The sequence below is a fragment of the Triticum urartu genome, chromosome 5A (genome assembly GCF_056163025.1).
Source record: "Triticum urartu cultivar PI428250 chromosome 5A, HENAU_Tu73, whole genome shotgun sequence".
Taxonomy (NCBI): Eukaryota; Viridiplantae; Streptophyta; class Magnoliopsida; order Poales; family Poaceae; genus Triticum; species Triticum urartu.
Genome location: NC_141877.1, coordinates 71,388,750 through 71,401,690, shown reverse-complemented (window position 1 = coordinate 71,401,690; position 12,941 = coordinate 71,388,750). Strand labels below are relative to the sequence as shown.

Genomic DNA, 12,941 nt, shown 5'->3' with positions numbered 1-12,941 from the left:
CGGGGGTAACATGTCGGATCCCATCAGAACTAAAGCACCGGATCCCATCAGAACTCCGAAGTTAAGCGTGCTTGGGCGAGAGTAGTACTAGGATTGGTGACCTCCTGGGAAGTCCTCGTGTTGCATTCCCTTTTTAATTATTTTTTTGCGCCTCGTGAGAAATGAAACGTAATTATTTTTTTGCGCCTCGTGAGAAACAGAACACACGTGCGCGATATATATTAACCCCGTTATCTTATTTTTGACATTTGCGATATGTTTTAGCTCACAGCTCATTACTCACGCATCTAGGGGGAGTTGGGGTGCGAAAAGCACGTTCTGGAAGGGGTGTAAAATACGTGTTGCTGCGGTATAGAGGGAGGGGTGGAAACCGTGGTAAACTTGTCTCCGTAGTTGAGCGAGAGAGTAAGTAGTATAGGGCATTATCCATTATTAGGCAACAGTTGTAATGGTAGTAAGAATGTACAGCCATCTTTGTAGTGGACCTGGGAGTGGTAAGCATAAGCGATGAAGCTAGAGGTAATAGGTCGAATGCGATCATACCTGCACTAAAGCATCGGATCCCATCAGCGAAGGGAAGTCCTTGTGTTGCATTTCCTTTTTAATTATTATTATGCGCCTTGGGAGAAACAGAACACACGTGCGCGATATATATTAACACCGTTATCTTATTTTGGATGTTTGCGATATGTTTTAGCTCGCAGTTCATTACTCACGCATCTAGGGGAGTAGGGGCACGAAAAGCACTTTCTGAAAGGGGTGTAAAATATGTGTTGCTGCGGTATAGAGGGAGGGATGGAAACTGTGGTAAACTCGCCTCCGTAGTTGAGCGAGAGAGTAAGTAGTATAGGGCATTATCCATTATTAGGCAACGGTAGTAATGGTAGTAAGAATGTACAAACGTCTTTGTAGCAGACCTAGGAGTGGGAAGCATAAGGGATGAAGAAGGGGGTAACATGCCAGATCCGATCATACCAGCACTAAAGCACCGGATCCCATCAGAACTCTAAAGTTAAGCATGCTTGGGTGAGAGTAGTAATAGGATGGGTGACCTCCTGGGAAATCCTCGTGTTTGGGCGAGAGTAGGGCTAGGGACTAGGAAAGGGGGAAACCCACTCCTACTAGGAGTAGGATTGCCCCCCTTTTCCTTCTCTTCTTCCTCTCCTTTCTTCTTCTCCTACTAGGACTAGGAAAGGGGGAAACCCACTCCTACTAGGAGTAGGATTGCCCCTCTTGGGCGCGCCCCTTGTGGTCGGCCCTCCTCCTCCTCCCCTCCTTTATATATGGGGGAGGGGGCACCCCATAGACACACAAGTTGATCTTTAGCCGTTTGCGGTGCCCCCTCCATAGTTTTCCACCTCAGTCATATTGTCGTAGTGCTTAGGCGAAGCCCTGCGTCGGTAACTTCATCATCACTGTCAACACACCATCGTGCTGACTTAACTCACCCTCGGCCTCAGCTGGATCAAGAGTACGATGGACATCACCGAGCTAAATGTGTGCAGATCATGGAGGTGCTGTGCATTCGGTACTTGATCCGTTGGAGCGCGAAGACGCTTGACTACATCAACCGCGTTACTAAACGCTTCCGCTTTCGCATATGAGGGTATGTAGATACACTCTCCCCTCTCGTTGCTATGCATCTCCTAGATAGATCGTGCATGATCGTTGGATTTTTTTTAAATACCGTGTTCCCTAATAGTGGTATCCGAGACAGGTCTATGTGTACATGTTATATGCATGAGTAGAACACAAAGAGTTGTGGGCGATAATAGTCATACTGCTTACCAGCATTTCATACTTTGATTCAATTGTATTATTGGATGAAGCGGCCCAGACCGACATTACATGACCGTGTTCATTAGACTAGTTCTACCGATGTGCTTCGCACACAAGTGGCTAGTGGGTGTCTGTTTCTCCAGCTTTAGTTAAATCGAGTGTGACTATGCCCGGTCCTTGTTGAAGGTTAAAAGAGCACACTTGACGAAAAATCGTTGTGATTTTTGATGCATAGGTAAGAACGGTTCTTGCTAAGCCCGTAGCAGCCATGTAAAACTTGCAACAACAAAGTAGAGGACGTCTAACGTGTTTTTGAAGGGCATGTTGTGATGTGATATGGTCAAGACGTGATTATATAAATTGTTGTATGAGATGATCATGTTTTGTAACAAAGTTATCAGCAACTGGCAGGAGCCATATGGTTGTCGCTTTATTGTATGAAATGCAATCACCATGTAATTGCTTTACTTTCTCACTAAACGGTAGCTATAGTCGTGGAAGCAATAGTTGGCGAGACAACAACGATGCTACGATGGAGATCAAGGTGTCAAGCCGGTGACGATGGTGATCATGATGGTGCTTTGGAGATGGAGATCAAAGGCACAAGATGATGATGGCCATATCATATCACTTATATTGATTGCATGTGATGGCTATCTTTTATGCATATTATTTTGCTTAGTACGACGGTAGCATTACAAGATGATCTCTCACTAAATTTCAAGGTATAAGTGTTCTCCCTAAGTATGCACCATTGCTACAGTTCGTCGTGCCGAGACACCACGTGATGATCAGGTGTGATAAGCTCTACGTTCACATACAACGGGTGCAAGCCAGTTTTGCACAAGCAGAATACTCGGGTTAAACTTGATGAGCCTAGCGTATGCAGATATGGCCTCGGAACACTGAGACCGAAAGGTCAAGCGTGAATCATATAGTAGATATGATCAAAATAGTGATGCTCACCATTGAAAACTTCTCCATCTCACGTGATGATCGGACATGGTTTAGTTGATATGGATCACATGATCATTTAGATGACTAGAGGGATGTCTATCTAAGTGGGAGTTCTTAAGTAATATGGTTAATTGAACTTTAATTTATCATGAACTTAGTGCCTGATATTATTTGCATATCTATGTGATACGTCTCCAATGTATCTATAATTTTTGATTGCTCAATGCTATATTATCTACTGTGTTAGACATTATTGGGCTTTATTTTCCACTTTTATATTATTTTTGGGACTAACCTATTAACCGGAGGCCCAGCCCAGAATTGTTGTTTTCTGCCTGTTTTAGGGTTTCGAAGAAAAGGAATATCAAACGGAGTCCAAACGGAATGAAACCTTCGGAAACGTGATTTTCTCATCAGATAAGATCCAGGAGACTTGGACCCTCCGACAAGAAAGCCACAAGGTGGTCATGAGGGTAGGGGAATCGCCCCCCTAGGGCGCGCCCCCCTGCCTCGTGGGCCCCTCGAAGCTCCACTGATGTACTTATTCCTCCTATATATATCCACGTACCCCCAAACGATCGGGGACGGAGCCAAAAACCTAATTCCACCGCCGCAACTTTCTGTATCCACGAGATCCCATCTTGGGGCCTATTCCGGAGCTCCGCCGGAGGGGGCATCGATCACGAAGGGCTTCTACATCATCATCCAAGCCCCTCGGATGAAGTGTGAGTAGTTTACTTTAGACCTACGGGTCCATATTTAGTAGCTAGATGGCTTCTTCTCTCTTTTTGGATCTCAATACAATGTTCTCCCCCTCTCTTGTGGAGATCTATTCCCTGTAATCTTCTTTTTGCGGTGTGTTTGTTGAGACTGATGAATTGTGGGTTTATGATCTAGTCTATCTATGAATAATATTTGAATCTTCTCTGAATTATTTTATGTATGATTGGTTATCTTTGCAAGTCTCTTTGAATTATCAGTTTGGTTTGGCCTACTAGATTGGTTGTTCTAGCCACGGGAGAAGTGCTTAGCTTTGGGTTCAATCTTGCAGTGTCCTTTCCCAGTGACAGAAGGGGCAACAAGGCACATATTGTATTGTTTCCATCGAGGATAACAAGATGGGTTTTTTTTATCATATTGCATGAAATTATCCCTCTACATCATGTCATCTTGCTTAAGGCGTTACTCTATTTTTAACTTAATACTCTAGATGCATGCTGGATAGCGGTCGATAAGTGGAGTAATAGTAGTAGATGCAGAATCATTTCGGTCTACTTGTCTCGGACGTGATGCCTATATACATGATCATACCTAGATATTCTCATAACTATGCTCAATTCTGTCAATTGCTCAACAGTAATTTGTTCACCCACCGTAGAATACTTATGCTCTTGAGAGAAGCCACTAGTGAAACCTATGGCCCCCGGGTCTCTTTCTCATCATATCAATCTCCATTACTTTATTATTGCTTTGCTTTTACTTTATTTACTTTGCATCTTTATACCAAAAATACCAAAAATATTATTTATCATCTCTATCAGATCTCACTTTGGTAAGTGACCGTGAAGGGATTGACAACCCGTAAGCGCGTTGGTTGCGTTGAGCTATTGTTTTTGTGTAGGTACGAGGGACTCGAGCGTAGCCTCCCACTGGATTGATACCTTGGTTCTCAAAAACTGTGGGAAATACTTACGCTACTTTGCTGCATCATCCCTTCCTCTTCGGGGAAATCCAACGCAGTGCTCAAGAGGTAGCAAGAAGAATTTCTGGCGCCGTTGCCAGGGAGTCTGCGCAAAAGTCAACATACCAGGTACCCATCACAATCCCTATCTCCTGCATTACATTATTTGTCATTTGCCTCTCCTTTTCCTCTCCCCCCAATTCACCCTTGCCATTTTATTCGCCCTCTCTCTCTCTATCCTCCCTCTCTTTCTCCGTTTGCCTCTTTTGGCGTTTGCTTTTTATTTGCTCATGTGTTAGTTTGCTTGTTTATCGCGATGGCTCAAGATAATACTAAATTGTGTGACTTCACCAATACCAATAATAATGATTTCCTTAGCACTCTGATTGCTCCTCTTACCAGTGCTGAATCTTGTGAAATTAATACTGCTTTGTTGAATCTTGTCATGAAAGATCCGTTCTCTGGCCTTCCTAGTGAAGATGCCGCTACCCATCTTAATAGCTTCGTTGATTTGTGTGACATACAAAAGAAGAAATATGTCGATAATGATATTGTTAAATTGAAGCTATTTCATTTTTCGCTTAGAGATCGTGCTAAAGCTTGGTTTTCGTCTTTGCCTAAAAATAGTATTGATTCATGGAACAAGTGCAAAGATGCTTTTATCTCTAAGTATTTTCCTCCCTCTAAGATCATCTCTCTTAGAAACGATATTATGAATTTTGAACAACTTGATCATGAACATGTTGCACAAGCTTGGGAGAGAATGAAATTAATGATACATAATTGCCCTACTCATGGTTTAAATTTGTGGATGATTGTTCAGAATTTTTATGCCGGATTGAATTTTGCTTCTAGAAATCTTTTAGATTCGGCCGCGGGATGCACTTTTATGGAAATCACTTCAGGAGAAGCTACTAAACTCCTAGATAATATTATGGTTAATTATTCTCAATGGCATACTGAAAGATCTAATAAAAAGGTGCATGCGATAGAAGAAATTAATGTTTTGAGTGGAAAGATGGATGAACTTATGAAATTATTTGCTAATAAGAGTGTTTCTTGTGATCCTAATGATGTGCCCTTGTCTACTTTGATTGAGAATAATAATGAATCTATGGATGTGAATTTTGTTGGTAGGAACAATTTTGGTAACAACGCGTATAGAGGAAATTTCAATCCTAGGCCTTATCCTAGTAATCCCTCTAATAATTATGGTAATTCGTACAACAATTCTTATGGAAATTATAATAAGATGCCCTTTGATTTTGAATCTAATATTAAAGAATTTATTTCTTTGCAAAAGAATTTTAAGGCTATGATTGAAGAAAAATTGCTTAAGATTGATGATTTGGCTAGGAACGTTGATAGAATTGCTCTTGATGTTGATTCTTTGAAACTTAGAACTATTCCACCTAAGAATGATATCAATGAATCTCTCAAATCCATGAGAATTTCCATTGACGAGTGCAAAGAAAGAACCGCTAGGATGCGTGCTAAGAAAGATGCCTTTATAAAAGCGTGTTCTTCTAGTTCCTATGAAAATAATGATGAAGATCTAAAAGTTATTGATGTGTCCCCTATTAAATATTTTTTTTGCAATATGAATCTTGATAATGATGGGACTGAATATGATCCACCTTTACCTAGAAGGCGTTCTAAGAATTCGGAATTTGTTGATCTTGATGCTAAATTTGATAAAAGTGGGATTGAAGAAGTTAAAACCCTAGATGTTGCTAAACCCACTATTATGGATTTAAAGGAATTTAACTATGAAAATTTCTCTTTAATTTATAGTATTTCCATGTTGCAATCCGTGCTAAAATCTCCTCATGCTTATAGTCAAAATAAAGCGTTTACTAAACATATCGTTGATGCCTTGATGCAATCTTATGAAGAAAAACTTGAATTGGAAGTTTCTATCCCTAGAAAACTTTATGATGAGTGGGAACCAACTATTAAAATCAAGATTACAAATTATGAGTTTTATGCTTTGTGTGATTTGGGTGCTAATGTCTCTACTATTCCCAAAACTTTGTGTGATTTACTAGATTTCCATGATTTTGATGATTGCTCTCTAAACTTGCATGTTGCGGATTCCACTATTGAGAAACCTATGGGAATAATTAATGATGTTCTTATTGTTGCAAATAGGAATTAGGTTCCCTTAGATTTTATCATTCTTGATATAGATTGCAATCCTTCTTGCCCTATTATTCTTGGTAGACCTTTCCTTAGAACGGTTGGCGCAATTATTGATATCAAGGAAGGGAATATTAGATTTCAATTTCCATTAAAAAGGGCATGGAACACTTCCCTAGAAACAAAATAAAATTACCATATTAATCTATCATGAGATCCACTTATGGATTGCCTACCAAAGATGGCAATACCTAGATCTATTCTTGCTTGTTATGCCTAGCTAGGGGCGTTAAACGATAACGCTTATTGGGAGGCAACCCAATTTTATTTTTATTCCTTGATTTTTTCTCCTGTTTAGTAATAAATAAATTATTTAGCCTCTGTTTTGGTTGTGTTTTTTGTGTTTAATTAGTGTTTGTGCCAAGTAGAACCGTTGGGAAGACTTGGGGAAACTCTTGTTGAACTTGTTGTAAAAAACAGAAACTTCAGCACTCACGAGAACTGTCGTCATTTTTATTTGGAAAGTGATATTTAGTTAATTCTTTTTTCAGATGATTAATAGATAAATTCCTCACGTCCATAAATTTATTTTAGAATTTTTTGGGTTCCAGATCTTGCGCTAGCTACATATTACTACAGACTGTTCTGTTATTGACAGATTCTGTTTTTCGTGTGTTGTTTGCTTATTTTGATGAATCTATGGCTAGTAAAATAGTTTATAATCCATAGAGAAGTTGGAATACAGTAGGTATAACACCAATATAAATAAAGAATTAGTTCATTACAGTACCTTGAAGTGGTCTTTTGTTTTCTTTCGCTAACGGAGCTCACGAGTTTTCTACTTTAAGTTTTGTGTTGTGAAGTTTTCAAGTTTTGGGTAAAGATTTGATGGATTATGGAACAAGAAGTGGCAATAACCTAATCTTGGGGATGCCCATGGCACCCCCAAGATAATCTAAGGACACCTAAAAGCCAAAGCTTGGGGATGCCCCGGAAGGCATCCCCTCTTTCGTCTACTTCTATTGGTAACTTTACTTGGAGCTATATTTTTATTCACCACATGATATGTGTTTTGCTTGGAGCGTCTTTTATGATTTGAGTCTTTGCTTGTTAGTCTACATCAATCATCCTTGCTGTAAACACCTTTTGAGAGAGCCATACATGATTTGGAATTTGATAGAATACTCTATGTGCTTCACTTATATCTTTTGAGCTCTATAGTTATCCTCTATGTGCTTCACTTATATCTTTTGAGTTTTATAATTTTGCTCTAGTGCTTCACTTATATCTTTTAGAGCACGGTCGTGGATTCATTTTATAGAAACTATTGATCTCTCATGCTTCACTTAGATTATTTTGAGAGTCTTAATAGCATGGTAATTTGCTTAAAATCCTAATATGCTTGGTATGCAAGATTTATAATAAAACTTTCTTATGACTGTGTTGAATACAAAGAAAAGTTTGATGCTTGATGATTTTTTTGAGATATGGAGGTAATAATATCAAAGTCGTGCTAGTTGAGTGGTTGTGAAATTGAGAAATACTTGTGTTGAGGTTTGCAAGTCCTATAGCATGCACGCATGGTAAACGTTATGCAACAAATTTGAAACATGAGGTGTTATTTGATTGTCTTCCTTATGAGTGGCGGTCGGGGACGAGCGATGGTCTTTTCCTACCAATCTATCCCCCTAGGAGCATGTGCGCAGTGCTGAGGTTCTTGATGACTTGTAGATTTTTGCAATAAGTATGTGAGTTCTTTATGACTAATGTTGAGTCCATGGATTATACGCACTCTCACCCTTCCATCCTTGCTAGCCTCTTCGGTACCGTGCATTGCCCTTTCTCACATTGAGAGTTGGTGCAAACTTCGCTAGTGCATCCAAACCCCATGATATGATTCGCTCTTTCACACATAAACCTCCTTATATCTTCCTCAAAACAACCACCATACGTACCTATTATGGCATTTCCATAGCAATTCCGAGATATATCGCCATGCAACTTTCCATCATTCCATTCATCATTATCATATTGCTTAGCATGATCATGTAGTTGACATAGTATTTGTGGCAAAGCCACCGTTCATAATTCTTTCATACATGTCACTCTTGGTTCATTGCATATCCCGGTACACCACCGGAGGCATTCACATAGAGTCATCTTTGTTCTAGTATCGAGTTGTAATCATTGAGTTGTAAATAAATAGAAGTGTGATGATCATCATTATTAGATCATTGTCCCAAGTGAGGTATATAAAAAAATAAAGGCCATAAAAAAGAGAAGGCCCAAAAAAGGCCATAAAAAAGAGAAGGCCCAAAAAAATGAGAGAAAAAGAGAGAAGGGACAATGTTACTATCCTTTTACCACACTTGTGCTTCAAAATAGCACCATGATCTTCATAGTAGAGAGTCTCTCATGTTATCACTTTCATGTACTAGTGGGAATTTTTCATTATAGAACTTGGCTTGTATATTCCAACAATGGGCCTCCTCAAGTGCCCTAGGTCGTGAGCAAGCAAGTTGGATGCACACCCACTAGTTTCTTTTGTTGAGATTTCATACATTTATAGCTCTAGTGCATCCGTTGCATGGCAATCCCTACTCCTTGCATTAACATCAATCAGTGGGCATCTCCATAGCCCATTGATTAGCCTCGTTGATGTGAGACTTTCTCCTTTTTTGTCTTCTCCACATAACCCCCTCATTTTATTCTATTCCATCCATAGTGCTATGTCCATGGCTCGCGCTCATATATTGCATGAAAGTTTATAGGTTTGAGATTACTAAAGTATTTAACAATTGCTTGGCTTGTCATCGGGGCTGTGCATGATGATAGCATTCTTGTGTGACGAAAATGAGACATGACTAAACTATATGATTTTGTAGGGATGAACTTTCTTTGGCCCTGTTTTTTTGAGAAGACATAATTGCTTAGTATGCTTGAAGTATTATCATTTTAATGTCAATATGAACTTTTGTCTTGAATCTTTCGGATCTGAATATTCATACCGCAATCAAGAAGAGTTACATTAAAAATATGCCAAGTAGCACTCCGCAGCAAAAATTCTGTTTTTATCATTTACCTACTCGAGGACGAGCAGGAATTAAGGTTGGGGATGCTTGATACGTCTCCAACGTATCTATAATTTTTGATTGCTCCATGCTATATTATCTACTGTTTTAGACATTATTGGGCTTTATTTTCCACTTTTATATTAATTTTGGGACTAACCTATTAACCGGAGGCCCAGCCCAGAATTGCTGTTTTTTTGCCTATTTTAGGGTTTCGAAGAAAAGGAATATCAAACGGAGTCCAAACGGAATGAAACCTTCAGAAACATGATTTTCTGATCAGATAAGATCCAGGAGACTTGAACCCTCCGTCAAGAAAGCCACGAGGTGGTCACGAGGGTAGGGGGCGCCCCCCTAGGGCGCGCCCCTTGCCTCGTGGGCCCCTCGAAGCTCCACCGACGTACTTCTTCCTCCTATATATATCCACGTACCCCCAAACGATTGGGGACAGAGCCAAAAACCTAATTCCACCGCCGCAACTTTCTGTATCCACGAGATCCCATCTTGGGGCCTGTTCCGGAGCTCCGCCGGAGGGGGCATCGATCACGGAGGGCTTCTACATCATCATGCAAGCCCCTCTGATGAAGTGTGAGTAGTTTACTTCAGACCTACGGGTCCATAGTTAGTAGCTAGATGGCTTTTTCTCTCTTTTTGGATCTCAATACAATGTTCTCCCCCTCTCTTGTGGAGATCTATTCGATGTAATCTTCTTTTTGCGGTGTGTTTGTTGAGACAGATGAATTGTGGGTTTATGATCCAGTCTATCTATGAATAATATTTGAATCTTCTCTGAATTCTTTTATGTATGATTGGTTATCTTTGCAAGTCTCTTCGAATTATCAGTTTGGTTTGGCCTACTAGATTGGTTGTTCTTGCCATGGGAGAAGTGCTTAGCTTTGGGTTCAATCTTGCGGTGTCCTTTCCCAGTGACAGAAGGGGCAGCAAGGCACGTATTGTATTATTGCCATCGAGGATAACAATATGGGGTTTTTATCATATTGCATGAAATTATCCCTCTACATCATGTCATCTTGCTTAAGGCGTTACTCTGTTTTTAACTTAATACTCTAGATGCATGCTGGATAGCGGTCGATGAGTGGAGTAATAGTAGTAGATGCAAAATTGTTTTGGTCTACTTGTCTCGGATGTGATGCCTATATACATGATCATACCTAGATATTCTCATAACTATGCTTAATTCTGTCAATTGCTCAACAGTAATTTGTTCACCCACCGTAGAATACTTATGCTCTTGAGTGAAGCCACTAGTGAAACCTATGGCCCCCGGGTCTCTTTCTCATCATATCAATCTCCATTACTTTATTATTGCTTTGCTTTTACTTTATTTACTTTGCATCTTTATACAAAAAAAATGTTATTTATCATCTGTATCAGATCTCACTTTCGTAAGTGACCATGAAGGGATTGACAACCCCTAAGCGCGTTGGTTGCGTTGAGCTATTGTTTTTGTGTAGGTACGAGGGACTCGAGCGTAGCCTCCTACTGGATTGATACCTTGGTTCTCGAAAACTGAGGGAAATACTTACGCTACTTTGCTGCATCATCCCTTCCTCTTCGGGGAAATCCAACGTAGTGCTCAAGAGGTAGCACTATGTTGCAGATCAATTTCTCACGTAGCTTCCCCGTTTTATTTATGATATGTTCCTAGAGAAAACATGTTAAAATATGTTAGTAGCAATGGTGCAGACTAGCTCCGTGATCTCAGGATTATCCTCATTGCTGCATAGAAGAATTATGTCCTTGATGCACCGCTAAGTGACAGACCTATTGCAGGAGCAGATGCAGACGTTATGAACGTTTGGCAAGCTCGGTATGATGACTACTTGATAGTTTAGTGCACCATGCTTATGGCTTAGAACCGGGACTTCAAAAATGTTTTGAATGACATGGAGCATATTAGATGTTCCAAGAGATGAAATTGGTATTTCAGACTCATGCCCGTGTTAAAGAGGTATGAGACCTCTGACAAGTAGTTAGCCTAGAAGATGGAGGAGAATACTACAATCGCTTGAATCAAGTGGGAGTTAATCTTCTAGATAAGATAGTGATTGACAGAGTTCTCTAGTCACTATCACCAAGTTACTGGTACTTCGTGATGAACTATAATATGCAAGGGATGACGAAAATGATTCCCGAGCTCTTCGTGATGCTGAAATCAACGAAGGTAGAAATCAAGAAAAGCATTAAATGTTGATGGTTAATGAGGGAGTCCTGGATTAGGGGGTCTCCGGACAACCGGACTATCTCCATTGGCCGGACTATTTTTCTATGAAGATACAAGATTGAAGACTTCGTCTCGTTTCCGGATGGGACTCTACTTGGCATGGAACGCAAGCTAGGCAACGCGTATATGGATATCTCCTCCTTTGTAACCGACCTTGTGTAACCCTAACCCTCTCTGGTGTCTATATAAACCGAAGTGTTTTAGTCCGTAGGACAACAATCACAACATACAATCATACCGTAGGCTAGCTTCTAGGGTTTAGCCTCTCTGATCTCGTGGTAGATCTACTCTTGTAACACCCAGATCATCAATATCAATCAAGCAGGACGTAGGGTTTTACCTCCATCAAGAGGGCCCGAACCTGGGTAAAACTTCGTGTCCCTTGCCTGCTGTTACCATCTGGCCTAGACGCACAGTTCGAGACCCCCTACCCGAGATCCGCTGGTTTTGACACCGACATTGGTGCTTTCATTGAGAGTTCCTCTGTGTCGTCGCCGTTAGGCTTGATGGCTCCCACTATCATCGGTAGCGATGCGGTCCAGGGTGAGACTTTTCTCCCCGGAAAGATCTTCGTATTCGGCGGCTTTGCACTACGGGCTAATTCGCTCGGCCATCTGGAGCAGATTGAAAGCTATGCCCCTGGCCATCAGGTCAGATTTGGAAGTTTGAATTACACGGCCAACATCCGTGGGGACTTGATCTTCGACGGATTCGAGACACAGCCGGGCGGGCTGCACTGTCGCGATGGGTATGACCTAGCTCTACCACCGGACGGTACCCCAGAGATCGCGCCCACATCAGCTCTGACCCTCACCTCGGAGCCAACTGTGCCAATCGAGGACAGGTGGCTAGACACCGCCTCAGGGGCTGCAATCTCGACGGAGATCGAGCCAAACACCAGCATAATCCTCTGCACGACCCGTGACTCCAAGGTGCCGGACTCTCTTCAGGACCCAGAATCATTCGCGCCCCCGCCAATCGAATCCGATTGGGCGCCGATCATGGAATTCACCGCCACGGATATCTTTCAGCACTCGCCCTTCGGCGACATCCTGAATTCACTAAGGTC

The 12,941-nt window shown here is 41.1% G+C and overlaps 2 pseudogenes; both read left to right on the top strand.

Moving 5' to 3' along the window:
• The first annotated feature begins 8 nt into the window (after positions 1 to 8).
• On the top strand, positions 9 to 129 carry LOC147968109 (5S ribosomal RNA; annotated as a pseudogene).
• An 832-nt stretch (positions 130 to 961) lies between these two features.
• LOC147968108 (5S ribosomal RNA) lies at positions 962 to 1,080 on the top strand (annotated as a pseudogene).
• The last annotated feature ends 11,861 nt before the right edge of the window (positions 1,081 to 12,941 follow it).